Source organism: Rissa tridactyla, chromosome 2, assembly GCF_028500815.1.
Source record: "Rissa tridactyla isolate bRisTri1 chromosome 2, bRisTri1.patW.cur.20221130, whole genome shotgun sequence".
Classification (NCBI taxonomy): Eukaryota; Metazoa; Chordata; class Aves; order Charadriiformes; family Laridae; genus Rissa; species Rissa tridactyla.
Window position 1 is genome coordinate 24,327,885 of NC_071467.1, and position 14,577 is coordinate 24,342,461.

Sequence of the window (14,577 nt, forward strand, 5' to 3'; positions counted from 1 at the left end):
CAGGACTCAAATCTCAAATACCGCTGAAGTCCCACTACACTGGGAATATGCAGACACATTCTGCAAAGCAATATAGTAGTTAATACAGATCTGGAACAATTTCACCAAATGTTTTGATATCAACAAGATGTGCTTGCTGAGCTCCAAGACACTTTGAAAACAAGAAAAATAACTTAGTTCTCTATACAAGAATATAGAAGTCAAACTTTAAAAGCTAGATTTGAAAAATTCTAATGAGGTCTGCAAAATGACATGAAGTACCACAACTCATTAGATGGAATTCGATCCCCACCGAAAAGGAATTCTTATTTGATGATGATAGCTTGTATTTGTTTACTTTTTTTTTTTGCTAAATAGTTATCAGAATGTCTGTGACTTCGGTAAAAAAAATAAAAGGAAAATGAGCAGAAAACTTCCTAATTTCTTACTGTACTACACAAATAACTATGACCGGCAAGGTTACCCAACAATTGCGATGCAAAACCATTTTGAGAGTTAGAAGGAATGAAAATGGATAACAGGATGGGAGAAGACTTTGAAGGTAATTATAAATACCATCTAGTCATTTTGAAGATGCAATAGCCCGATGTCACTTCTGAAGGATCTGGTCAAACCCAAAGCTTGACTCGCAGTTTTCAAAGCAGCAGCAATAAGCTCTGTTACTTTCGAGGCAAGCAGGGACTGCATTAGGACTAAGCAGCACCCTTACTTAGAAGGGAATGACAAGCTTGAAGTAGATTTCCGGGGCAAGGAAAGGAAAGCCTTATTATCTGTGTCTGATCATTAGCTCACGGAACAGACACTTTCCTATATAAAGGGCAGAAAAGGGTCAGAGCCACAGAGCATGTCTAGTGATTATGTTGATAGCTATCATGCCAGCCGACAGCTGGGGGAATTGTGGGGTGCATTACACATGAAGTTGACTTTATGGCTGCAAAGATATCAGCTTTCTTCATAATTTGGAACTAACTGGGAGTTTCCTCTTAAGGCAGATGGATTTTTTCTGGCCATTTGAGAAGGATCTTGGTTGTTAATGCTAAGAACCTGTACAAAGACAGAGAATGCTAACAACTGCCTTAATTGCACTTCTGACCAGAATACCCACAGAGATGTAGACCAGCAGAGCTACTGTATCAGATAAAATTCTTTCCCCAGACATTTGTTTGTCCTATTCAATCAGGATTTCTCAGATAAACATTTTGGATTTGGCACTAGCAGATTTAAATTTTGCTCAGGAAAAGACGTGCTGAAAGGTTTTGGTTTTGAAAAGCAAACATGAAACACCCCTGGTGCCCAAGTTCACCTTGAAAGAAAGAAATCTCACTATACATTAATCCTTGCGTGCATATGGGGTTCCTGGTAAAAACTCAGGTGCACTAACTTGTCCACCTAAATCAAGAAGATACTGTGTTCTCCTCAACTAGCAGAGCAATGTCACAACAGGTTCCAGGCATTACTGCGTTTCTGTTAGCAACTGTTGCCTGACTAAAAAGGAAAAAATACGGGGGGGAGGGCAAATGTGGTAAAGGGAGGAGAAAGAGGGTAAAACAGAAAAAGGAGGAAAAAAAGAAAAAAACCAACAACTTTGTCATATAGAATCATAGAATCATTTAGGTTGGAAAAGACCTTTAAGATCACCGAGTCCAACCACTAAACTAACACTGCCAAGTCCACCACTAAACCACGTCCCCTTAAGTGCCACATCTACATATCTTTTAAATTCCTCCAGGGATGGTGACTCAACCCTGGGCAGCCTGTTCCAATGCTTTATAACCCTTTTGGTGAAGAAATTTGTCTGAATATACAAGTTATTGACTCTAGTTCCCTTACCATGAGGAACCAAAACACATTACCCAGTTTTATTTATTGGGTTAAAAAGCTTGCTGTTACCTAAAAGACAGCATATACAATTGTTTAAAAACAATTGTAAACACATCACAATAAATAAATCAATCCTGAACTCCAGAGCTTGTAAGTCAGGCTATTATAAAATTTACTGCCCAAGTTGAGTGGAATGTGGAGTGATTTCTTTTTCCTCTGATCCTTGTCAGGCATTTTATTTATTTCAAAAGACATGGAGGCATCCTGCTCTGTTAAAAGGACAGGATCAAACTATCAGGTATCTTTAATTTCATTAATTATCCAATCAGGTCACATATGCATTTAAGCCAACCTAGGACCGCTCTGACACTGACAGCAGGATGCTGTGCACTCCTAACCACAACACCTGCAATATGCTAAGAGTAATCTGTGCATCACCCTTTCACTGACAACTAATTATACCAGCTAAACCCAACAACAAAACTACGGGACTGACCTGCCTATTCTCTTACAATGAAGCGTCCAATATAAAATTAAGGGTAGAGAGAAAAGAGCATTTGTATATACATACATGTATACACACACTTACATACATGGATACGTATGGGTATGTATGCACTTGGTCAAACTTTTTGTCTCTCCTAGTAAAGATAGGATTATTATAAACTACTTTCTCATCATGCCCCTTTAAATCAGTCTAGCATCCACCTGGTTTTCATTACATACATCTCAAAAGACATGAAAATATTTCACTTGCATCAAACTACCAGTTCAGATTGCATTACCTTTTCTCTGTACTGCAGAGCGTTTACAGGATGATGGAATGATGAAATTCATTATTCTTGTGAGATAATTATGTACAAAATCATTTCTTTAAGCTTGATCTTCTTTCTGGGCACCTCAGATTGACTTTTTTTTTTTTTTAATTTGGCAGTCAGGGAGGCTATCATCTTAAGTCTCATGCAGATCAAAGACACTGTTCCAGCCCCTTCAGATACCACACATGGACAAGAAGCTTTCCCACCTTATAAACAGGAACATATGCATTCTCTACATCCTCCACACACAGGCACTTGCTTCTTACTATCAGCATTTAGTTTCTTTCACAGATCTCAGATTGAGTATTAAAACCCAAAGTTTTATTCATAATATGATGTTTGAAAAATATACTATTATGGTACTGAGTACCATTAGTACTCAGCAGAAAACACAGGTAACTGCTGCGCTTTACTTTGGATGTGCCAGTAGTTGCTTGAAAACATACCAGAGGAAACTCAAAACCATTCCTCCCCTCTTTGCTGACCTCTCCTCGCTTCATTGGCAGCAAGGCTGACTGGGTGATGCCTTTCCCATCTCTTGCTTCTGTGTTTTTTGAGGAGGAAATTCAATGGAGATGGGAAAATGTAATGCACAACAAAAACATAACAAGAATAAACAAATTAATGAAAACAAAAGGCACTTGGGAGATTGGCCAATCTTTGCCACTTCAAACAAAACTAACTTTTTTGTGATTTGAGCATCTTGTCAGCAACAGATGAAACAGAAATGTTTTACCCTTATATGTTTTCCATACTACAAAATACAACTTCTATACAATATTACCATTAAAAAAATATCCACTAGTTGAAATATCATGAAACATTTGTTGGTTGAAAGCGTGTATGGGTTTAGACATATATGGAGAGTTAATAATTGTTGAGTTTCCTATCATCACAATGAATTAACTTTCAGAGCAATAAAATATGGCCAAGGATTTATTAATAATTCAGCAAAATAATAGACGGCAAGTGTGAAATCCCTTTGCAGGTTGTAACAGTGCTTTCCATAATACTGTTATAATTAAGAATCTGTCATCATTGCTACTTAAGACAAAGGAGTGCGAGGGTTTATACTTTCAGTTATTAAAATCAAAGCTCTTTTCCAGGAAGTAAGTTGTGTTCAGCATCCCCAATCTTTTCCAGTAGAAGCTGTGGTTAGGAAAAGTAGCCTGTAGCATTCACGTAATCAAGTTTCTTTTCTTATAAGTCTTTATATATATATAGTTTCTTTTTTTATAAGTCTAATAAACAGAAGCATATAAATAATTATACTAGTATTGTCATTTACCAGTATTGCAAATGGAAGGAGCCTGCCCTGCAGTCTACAATTCTAGTATGCACAGTAATTTCACTAGTGGATTCACAACTAGTCAGATATACTTCCCCCACCCCGAAACGAATATTTCAATTACATATAACATTTCTCCTTACCACAAAAAGACTATTACTAGAGAACTTCCCTTATTTTTAAATCATTCTCCATTTCTCTGTCTTGTTTACCATCCGTGCTTAGGATTCTCTCCATTACAGTCCTGTAAGAGCACAAGCAGTCTAAACAAACAAATGCACAAACTAACAAACTAAAAAACCCTTGAGGAGACCTGTCAAGACAATACTGTCTAGTGTTGTGCTTACGAGGGTGTGATCGCTTTCTATTTTTGGTGAAGTATGGCAAAGTTCTCACTCTATCCCAATAAAAACAAACTCACTCTCATGTCACCAATTTAAAGCGCTGCCCTAACCCTGCTAATGCTATCACTGCAGCTACTGGTTACACTCCTCACCACAGCAGCAGAAAGTCTGTTACTTTCTCCTTAGCAGACCTCACAGAAGAGGAAACAAATAAATAAGCAGCAGATAAAGAAAAGCTTGATAGGAAAGGTGTTAACAAAGGACATTGCTGTCAAAGAGCTGTGACACAGACAAATCTATAAATTAGCTGCATAATCCAATGAGACTATAGTGACAGCTCTAAAGCCTTAATGCCTGTTCTTTATCAGGCGAAGACAGATTAAGGTCTTCGACATTTTAATGAAGTAGAATTATTACTGATTTGGGTTATCAAACCAAGAAGCCAGAAAGAGCAAACCAACCAGCAGCTAGGTGATCTTTTCAGCATCAGCCACTTACTATTAACAGAGATAAAAGGTTCACAGAATACAACTATTTCTACTTACTCAATACTTGAATTATGGGATCGTGGTAGAAAAGTACCCTCTATCTTAAGTGACATTTAGGGTTATTTCCAATAAACACAAGAAAAAAGGAACCTACAAATTGGTACATTAGGTGTAAGCTTTAACTTGAATTCTCTGTCGAATGTGAAGTATATGAGAAGTGCCCCTAAATTCTGACAATCTAAAAAAACAAAACAAAACAATTGTTATAGCTCAGTTTCCTACATCTTTTCCTTTTGCAGTGTATTAAGAAAAATAAAAGCAAAGGAAACAAACAAATTTTATGGAATCTCTGCTTCACTAAAAGGATAAAGAAAAGCAGATGAGCAATTTTAATCCACATTTTAAGATTAAATATTTACGGTAGAATGGTAATTTTGCTCCTATGATACCACAGTCATAGTTCCTGTGATTAAGCATCAAATGCCTTCCAGAAATTCATGCTCTCTTAAACAAAACATTGGAACAGAACTGTGTAAATAACCTAAACATATTAATTAAACACTTTTTAAATGTCAACGACAACATAAAATATTTGTCACGACTTTATTCTAACTCCCCACACCTGAGGATTCAGGTGATTAATTTTAAAGGTTTGCTTCCTGCATTTGAGAAGCGATATAACTTCACAGTTTCTGCAAGTTTCTTACTAGCCCCTGACTGCTCTTTTTAAGACCTTCTAACGTGCTTATTTTATTTTAAAAGGTACATGTGACACTCATGAGGTAAAAATATGGTGATCACTGGGCTTAAAGGAGCAGAAGGGGACAGCACAGTAGAAAGAGGTAAAGAAAAAAATACTGGAAACATTCCTTTTATGAGGTTCCCTGCATTACATGCAGACTAATCTGGCTTTTGTTGGGCTAGCTCTCCAACCCCTACTATCATTAGGAGACTTCCTATGTTCTCTTCTGGCCCCAAATCTCACCAGGTTCACGACCTTTTCAGCAAACAAATACAAGTTTTACTGGTATTGGCATAAAAAAAAACCCTGTTGAAAAGCTAAAAAGGATTAAAGAAAGGCTCTTGCTATGAACAGCTGAAGAACCATCTTTAGTTTCTCAGGAAATAACTCATTCCTGAGCCTTGGGAATGCATATGCAGGGACCCTCTGGGTCTTCCCCAAGTGCTAGTGCTCAGGAGAGTGCAGGAGCTCTAAGATTTCTAAAAGGTCCCTAAGACTTTGGTGAGGGCCAAACACATACACCGATGACAACGGGGACTGTGACCCAAAAACCCTAAATTTGATAGATGGAGTAGAGCTATTGTTACACTGCTTAAGAATCAAATTGTGTGTACAATTTATTTAGGTTTTTATTTTTTTCCAAATGGAACAGATCTATACAATGCTTTTTCACAAATGATGGAACACTATTCAAATCACCTATTAAATTCCATGTGAGGGCAACTTTTTCCTCAAATCATTGAAAAATTGCCAACAAAGTAGGTTTATTAGTAAATGCTACACTTTCAAGTGCATTAAATGTGGCTAGAGATTGGGCATTAATCCCCTTTTGGCTGACTTCTGTTTGCAGGCTTCTACTCTCACAACAAGCTCTGTCATCCAGTTTCGAACCAGACTACACAACTGTCAATCATGGAGACATTAAAAAGTCATACTAGCTGAAGGTTTATATGTTTTACCAGTGAAAGCCAATGCTGCTTCTTTCATTCTAGTGCAGCGGGAGTAAATACATAAGTAAATACTGTCAGCTTGTGTCTTACTCATGCAGGGTCTTACGTTCTAACTAAAATTCTGTTTTGAAATAACAACAGTTTATAAACTGAAATATCACTGATCCTTTGGTAAAAAGATTTAAGGTACGCATTTTCTTATGTGTTGTCATCATCCAAGCAATAAATATACCTTTTTAAAAGAAACGTGAAACACAATCTCTAAAATTTTCCAACTGTAATCATCATTCTGTGCTTTTTCTGAAGCAGTGTCTGGAGTAATTCTTCAAAAAGAGATGACAAAATACATTATCAAAATCTTTTTACTCCATTCTTAACTGTCATTTAAGAGTAACTAGCTAATGTTTTACTTTAAAAACTACCTTAAAAGCAAATTATACAGATAAATTGTCACAGAATCACAGAATCTTAGTGGTTGGAAGGGACCTCTGAGATCATCGAGTCCAACCACAAAAAAAAAAAACCACCAAAAAAAAAAACAACCAACACCCACCTACTAAACTCCACACCCACAACCCCCCACACAACACCCCACCACAAACAATAATCTTGGGCACTAGAGCATGCCCTGAAGAGCCATGTCTACACGTTTCTTAAATACCTCCAGGGACGGTGACTCCACCACCTCCCTGGGCAGGCTGTTCCAGTGCCTGACCACTCTTTCAGTAAAGTAATTCTTCCTAATATCTAATCTAAATCTCCCTTGCCGCAGCTTCATACCATTTCCTCTGGTCCTGTCATTATTCCCTTGGGAGAAGAGGCCAACCCCTGCCTCTCTACAGTTTCCTTTCAGGTAGTTGTAGAGGGCAATGAGGTCTCCCCTCAGCCTCCTCTTCTCCAAACTAAACATGCCCAGCTCCCTCAGCCTCTCCTCATAGGACTTGTTCTCCAGACCCCTCACCAGCTTGGTGGCTCTCCTCTGGACACGCTCCAGCACTTCAATGTCTTTCCTGTAGTGAGGGGTCCAAAACTGAACACAGTACTCGAGGTGAGGCCTCACCAGTGCTGAGTACAGAGGCACGATGACTTCCCTACTCCTGCTGGCCACGCTATTCCTGACACAAGCCAGGATGCCATTGGCCCTCTTGGCCACCTGGGCACACTGCTGGCTCATGTTAAGCTGGCTGTCCACTAACACCCCCAGGTCCTTTTCTGCTGGGCAGCTTTTGAGCCACTCTCCCCCAAGCCTGTAGCGTTGCTTGGGGTTGTTGTGACCAAAATGCAGGACCCGGCACTTGGCCTTATTAAACCTCATCCCATTGGCCTATCGATCCAGCCTGTCCAGGTCCCTCTGTAGAGCCTTCCTACCCTCAAGCAGATCAACACTCCCACCTAGTTTGGTGTCATCCGCAAACTTACTGAGGGTGCATTCAATCCCCTTGTCTAGATCATCAATAAAGATATTGAACAAGACTGGCCCCAAAACTGAGCCCTGAGGGACACCACTGGTGACTGGCCGCCAATCAGATTTTGCTCCATTAATCACAACTCGCTGGGCACGGCCATCCAGCCAGTTTGTCCTTAGTAATAAAAATATTGCAATTGAACAGCAAATTAAGAGCCTTAACAGAAACTTGATGCACCATTATATTGGAAGTTAAAAAAAGGTTCAGTGCCCCACATTTTATAATCATGAAGTAAAAGTGAACACTTGATTAAAGACCCATTCCCATATTTTAGTGATTCAGAATTTGTTTATATTAAAGACAGACTTAAATACATGAGTACAAAAAAAAGTAATAAATTAAAAGTGAACTGAAAAACCAAAAGAACACTAATTTTTTTAATCTTATGATTCTAAGACCTGATTGTACAATACTTGGAGTTGCCATTACACTCTCTTTAGTTTCCGAGACTATAATGCTCTGTTATATCACTGACAGCAAAAGTTGCCCCATTAAGCCCACCTACCTTTTTTGGGGGGAAGAAAAAACAAAAACTAACCCTGTTTGGCTTGATGAACACCTAGTCAGTACACTTTTTGTGCTCCAAGACTTAATACTGGTTACATTCCTGCAAAGAATAACATGACCTCTGAGGGTTCCTCCAGCTGCTTCTCTCAAACCACTGCCATCACCTCATCTTATCTGGCTTTCAGCCAGCTTGCTCTCATCCAAACCTTGTATCTTCATTAGGCACTGACAAAGGCACTATCCAAAGGGGACAAATGCAGCTGGGTGCTATCAGTGCAATGCAATCCCTGTTCCAGGGAATGGTATAACGTACTCAACAGGTTGTTAAAATTCAAATATTTCAAGCCTGCATTTTAAAACCAGCTTCTAACTTCTGCTATCAAACAGAAAAAAAAAAGAAGCAAAAAAAACTAAACCAACAAACCCAAACTTTTGAAGTAATCTGAATAACCAGAAACAAGCATGAATGAAGTGAGACACTTGATTGTATCTTACTTGAGAGCACACCTGAATGCCTACAAGAGAGGGGCCAGCTGCAATCTTAGCCTTCACCACATATCTTCCTTGTATTTAATATATCAAGCTTAATGTCCAACACGATTACTGGCATTAAGTTGCATATTACTCTTTTAACGTTTTTTCATCATATAGTTTTGATTTATAGAATTTAAAAGGAAGAGTAAGTACTGCAGAATTCTACAGCCTAAGAATTTAGGAAAAAAGCTCCGAGGAAGACTAGTAATGGCTCTATATTTTCTAACTTACCAGATAGCATTTCTATAATAATCAAAGACTATCAGTACCATGTATTAAGTGAGAGACAGCAGTAAGTCAAGATCCATTCACCTATTCATTCTACTGAAAAGCAGGTGTCAGAACTTCCCTGAATTTGCCTTCAAACTTATAGCTGTACTTGAACATATCTTCTGAAAAAGCCCACACTTGGTTATTTCCAGTAATAAAGGATACATTGATCATCCTTCATAAATTGTTCCAATCATTATCTTCATTAAATACAGCCCTCTGAATTTAAATTGTTCTAGAATCGTTCAATCTTGTTAAGATTTTGAAGAGCTTCAAAAAAATGTCTCCTTACCAATATTCATAGATTATAAAGCTCTCTTTTAACTGCCTTTTTAATAATCTTAATAAACTAACACTCTTCATTATTTAAAACAAGTAAATTACATGAGCCCACGTATATTGCATCACCATTACAGTGTGGTATTTATTGTGCTACTGTTCATTTTAACAACATTTGACTGATAGAAGTAAGCATCTCACATTCCACTTTCCCTCATGACCATTTTTACTGGCATTATAATTTACTGGCATTACTCCACATGCATATCAAATTCCATATGGATATTCCATAATTTATCTAGAACTGGTATCAGCCAGTAATGCTAGTAGTACAAAGGTTATCCTCTTTCTCTTTAAACCCCTCCTCTTCTTCACTCCCTACACCCAAAACCCCCAACATCTGTATTCTTCCAGTGCTACAAACTTGTTTTCTCATAACTCCGTGAAAATTGAAAGTAATGATCTAGACTGATGCTCACCCTATTTTTTCATCAGTCTTAGACGCAAACACGTAGATAAACAAAAACACCAGTAAGTCGGCAAACTGGAGTTTGTCCATGTCTGCCCCCTGCCCCTATCTCGTATCAGACAGTTAATACTATCTACTTTTAAAATTACCTAGTAAGCAACTTTCCCAATGTTTAGTTTATCATACCACCACTGTTTAGTGGTCATTTCTTTTTCCTTGAATCTGAATCAGTATTTTTTCTCAAAACACGCTGTATCCTTTCTCTGTAGTATAAGTACTTGTAATTGAAACTTTATTCTAATGCAACTGCCTGTTTGTACTTCAGCAAGAAATACAAAAATCTTCTACCTTGTAGGGAAAAAAAAGACACCCCCCACTCCAAACCAAGGATTTTCTGTTTCAAATCACAATTAGCCATCCCTTATCGCTATCGTGTAACTAATAACGTCACAGGGAGAGCTTAAAGCCCTTCAAGGTTAGCCATTCTGATGGAGCAGCACTTCACACCGAGTACTGAGAGCATGAAGTGACCAAGTCTTTACGGAGGGGGCATCCAATCAAAATCCTCAGATTGACAGCTATAGACAGGCTTTACTGTAATACAAATAAACACACCTGCTTCACCGGCCCTGATATGGGCCCTCAACTAACAAATATCACTCTTACACAGACCAAAGAACAAGTCATATGTGCATGTTGTCATCCTCTTTACACAAAATTCAGGAAAAGGTCATGCCTGAACAATGTAACTAATTAGCACTGAACTCGTATAAAAATATCACTGCTTGGTTCCTTGGGAACTATGAAGGAAAATATTGAATATATTTTCCCCAGAAAAGCAATTACAAATTACAGGAATTTAAATTAGTTTAGTCAAATGTTTCCCAAAGTGCTACTTTTGAAAAGAAAGCAAAGATACAGCACAAGCAACCTTCCTCTTAAAGAAAATCTCATTACAGTATATTACTGCACAACTAAAAAGCACATAATTTATATGAATGTTTTGAAATAGGAACAATTTTTAAAATTGTGTTAAAACCAAGGGGATGACCCCTCTTTCACCAAGACGAAGTTAAAAGAAATGTAGCTTAATTTTTAATTACTTTCTTACATTCATACCGCCACTAAACTTCAAAGCCCGTTTTCCAGCAAAGAGATCCAACTGTTAGCTTAAAAAAAAAAATTCCCAATGCTTTTATCTCTTAGCTACCGTCTGCAAGGATCTCCTCCAAAACCCCCAAGTAAGGGCTTTATGCATGCTCGAATCTTACATCCCATCCTGCATTCATTACTTCACCCCATTAACATTCCATGCAGAGAGCCCTTTGCTAGTTTTATGAGGCGAAACCACAGAATGTCAGGTTAACAAAGCCCTGCCGAGAACATTCCCCTCAGTAAAACTGTTCATCGGGAGTCTGTTTATATAGATTTGCAAGGAATTATTAGCATTATGGAACCAGAGAAAAATTAGAAAGGTTGGTAATAAAAATTCAAAATTTATCTCTATACCTACAAATAATGCTGACTACTTTCTTCATCACTGATATTATTTCATCATCTCTTTGTTTATTAAAAGAAATTAAAACCGTAATTAGTATGCTCTCTACTACTTTATCTCTGGAATTTTTTTTTTCTTTTTTACTTCGTTTGTTATAGGGTGGTAAAACAGAAAGGCTTTATGGCTTGAAGGACATGCGGACTGGGTGTTTTGTGACCTGTTCTGACTTAAAATTATTACTACATTGGTACCTGCAATTCATCTGATGTAGATGACACAAATCTATATTTTTATACTCCATATAAATAAAATAATAATTTAAAAAAAACAGGCTAGGTCTGTTATTCTGGGCTCTGCCTCATCAGTATTTAACATAATTAAATGAAGAAAGTAGTAGTTGTGGAATTTATGTATGAATAACATTAATTTGATAATTAAACTATTACTAATGCACAGATCAAAATTAACATATACACTTAAACATATATCCACAATAATACACAGGCACAGCATTCATTCACATATTTACACTGTATCCCTTCAGTTAGTTCCTCCATACCATCCCCATCACCTGACCTGCCGTGCCTCTAGGAGCACCTCCGGTGCTTACAGGGCTTTAACTGATATCCTCTTTATTCAAAAGTTTCCTCCTATTTTAAGAAACAGGAATTTTCTGTATCTTTCAACAGGGCCATAAGAACACTTGTCTTCATTTTAGATTGAATAAAACTGACTGAATAAAAAAAAAAAAAAAACCACGAAAGTACCCAGATTTGTATCTATAAAATTAGTTAATTAATTAGTTAGCCAGTGCTCTACCCAGCTTGCAAGAAGGGAGAAATTAGATGCTACCTTTATTTTAGTTTTAAGAAAGGATGAAAAGAAAAATCAGAAAACTAGACATTAAATAAAACCTATAATGGAAAAGAACACTAAAGAAATAAAGCAATATGCTTTAGTGAAGTTGTGCATAACACGCCACTTTTTACTATTAACTATTTTCTCTAGCTACTGAAATAAGACGGTTATAGAAATACAAGATTTTACTGAGACATGATGGAGGGATTCTGAACAGTTAGTGTAACATAAGGTTAATTTAACATAAGGTTAACAAATAACAGTTAACGTAATATAAGGTATAACCTCTCAGCAAGACTTCTTTATATCTTTAAGTTGTCATCATTACAATAATACTATTGCTAGAAAAGCATGTACATAGAAATGTTAGTTTGGATTAAGTTATGTGACTTACACTTTATTTAACAAATTAAAAAAAGAACAGAATGGGAAACCATCTTGAAATGATGGTTGCCACAGGAAACACCATAATTCAAGGGAGTTTCCCAGCACTGTCTATTTTTAATCACAGAAAATATCTACACAGTTCATATACATCACTTCACTCTGTTTTTAAGGGCAAAAACTACTACTTTCAATAATTTCCAAAGAAGATATTTTCTACGTTTTCTAAAGGCTGTTTAAGCTTGGGAACAGAGCAATTCTAATGCTGAATTAGCTGGTTTCATATCATACCATTTCTCACAAACAGAAATACAGTTAAGGCAGTTCAAGGAAGAATTATTTACATGAGTGTTTCCGATTTGATTCTCACTGCAAATCCTAGAAGTGGCATCAATCAAATGTCCCCCATTCAAAAATCTCATTGACATGTGACGCTACACAAACTCTGTAGTAACTTGAAATCTCTGCTCAGTAGCAACACATCGCTAAACTACTAATTCTATTTTTGCCCTAAAAAGAGCAAAAAATTGTAAGGTTAAGGTCATAAGTAAATAAGGAGGGCCATTTTCACAGGGACACCACTTACACAGTGGGAAGTTAGAATAAGGACCACCTCCAGCAGGCAGCCAACTGTATTAAGAAATCACTACCAAATATTCCCAAGATCTGTAATACGACTTCTTCGACCTCTAGTAAAAGGGCACCTCTTTCAGGCAATTGCCTGTTGTTGGTCCCTTGGGTGGTCCAAGACCTGGGTGGTCTAGTGATTTTAGCTTGGACAGCTTATTTCAGTTTTTACTGTATTTAACTGTCCCACATCACATTTTATTCTTCTGGAGAAAGAACTCAAACTTCACTAAAACAAGAAACAAGAACAAGTCTCTTATTTAAATCTTGCTTCCTGATTATTACCATAAGTCTTATGAGAAAACTGTATCACATAACCAAAGCAAACAAACAAAAAGCTTTTACACTACATCATTCCAAAATGAAGGACCCTAAGGACCCAAAACAATCGTCCACACAGTAGTTTGAAATCTTTAACGTTGAGGCTACTATTAATATTAACATCCTCATACCACAATTTCTAGCAGATCCATGCAACAGAACTGTGGTGAGCATCATTTTTTTTCTTATCAGTGTGGGATGTAAGAAGGAAGACAGCCATCCAGCTCAGGTGAGGCTTCTACTTCCACAGTTGTCTACGTCACTTAGGGCACCTGGCTGAGCTCTGCTTTGATTTCCACTGTGTACACTTTACACACAATCTGTTATGGCATGAAATTGTTTGAACAACGATGGTTCTTTTAAAACTGATTCTTAAGACATGTTAGTATCCAGAAAAAACAGCAGCAAGAACAGAAGCACACTAATTACTGAACCCTAGCATTTAACTAAGTAATGAAGAATGATAACATTGCATCTGGATGCAGTTCACCATACTGTAGTTTTTCAGCACTTCTTGAGAAGTACTGTTCAATAGCTTTTGCTGAGCCCTAGTGCAAGTTCAGCTTTATCCTCTATTTTTTCCTTCATACTGGTGTTACATTTTTTCCCCCTCCATGTTCTTATTCATTACATATATCGGACATGAAAAATTAAAGATAACTACACTGTCTCAGTTATCAAAATGCATAAAACTTTGCAGTAGACAACTCAACTCTTCCATGCAGTGATATAAACATTCATTTAAAAGTCCAGGCAGATTAAAATTCAAAGAGTATTCCAGTAAGATTAATTTTGCAGACTTAAGGCAGGCACTGAAATACATTGGATGGTACCGGTAAGTGGAAATAAAGAACAGTAAGTGACAAAACCAAAAAAAACCTCAAAGAACAGCTGCCCACTTAAAAACAAAAAA

The 14,577-nt window shown here is 37.2% G+C and overlaps 1 protein-coding gene across 8 annotated transcripts in view; it reads right to left on the reverse strand.

Moving 5' to 3' along the window:
• Positions 1 to 14,577, reverse strand: part of VPS13B (vacuolar protein sorting 13 homolog B) — a 480,344-nt gene that overhangs the window by 293,996 nt on the left and 171,771 nt on the right. The window lies entirely within an intron of this gene.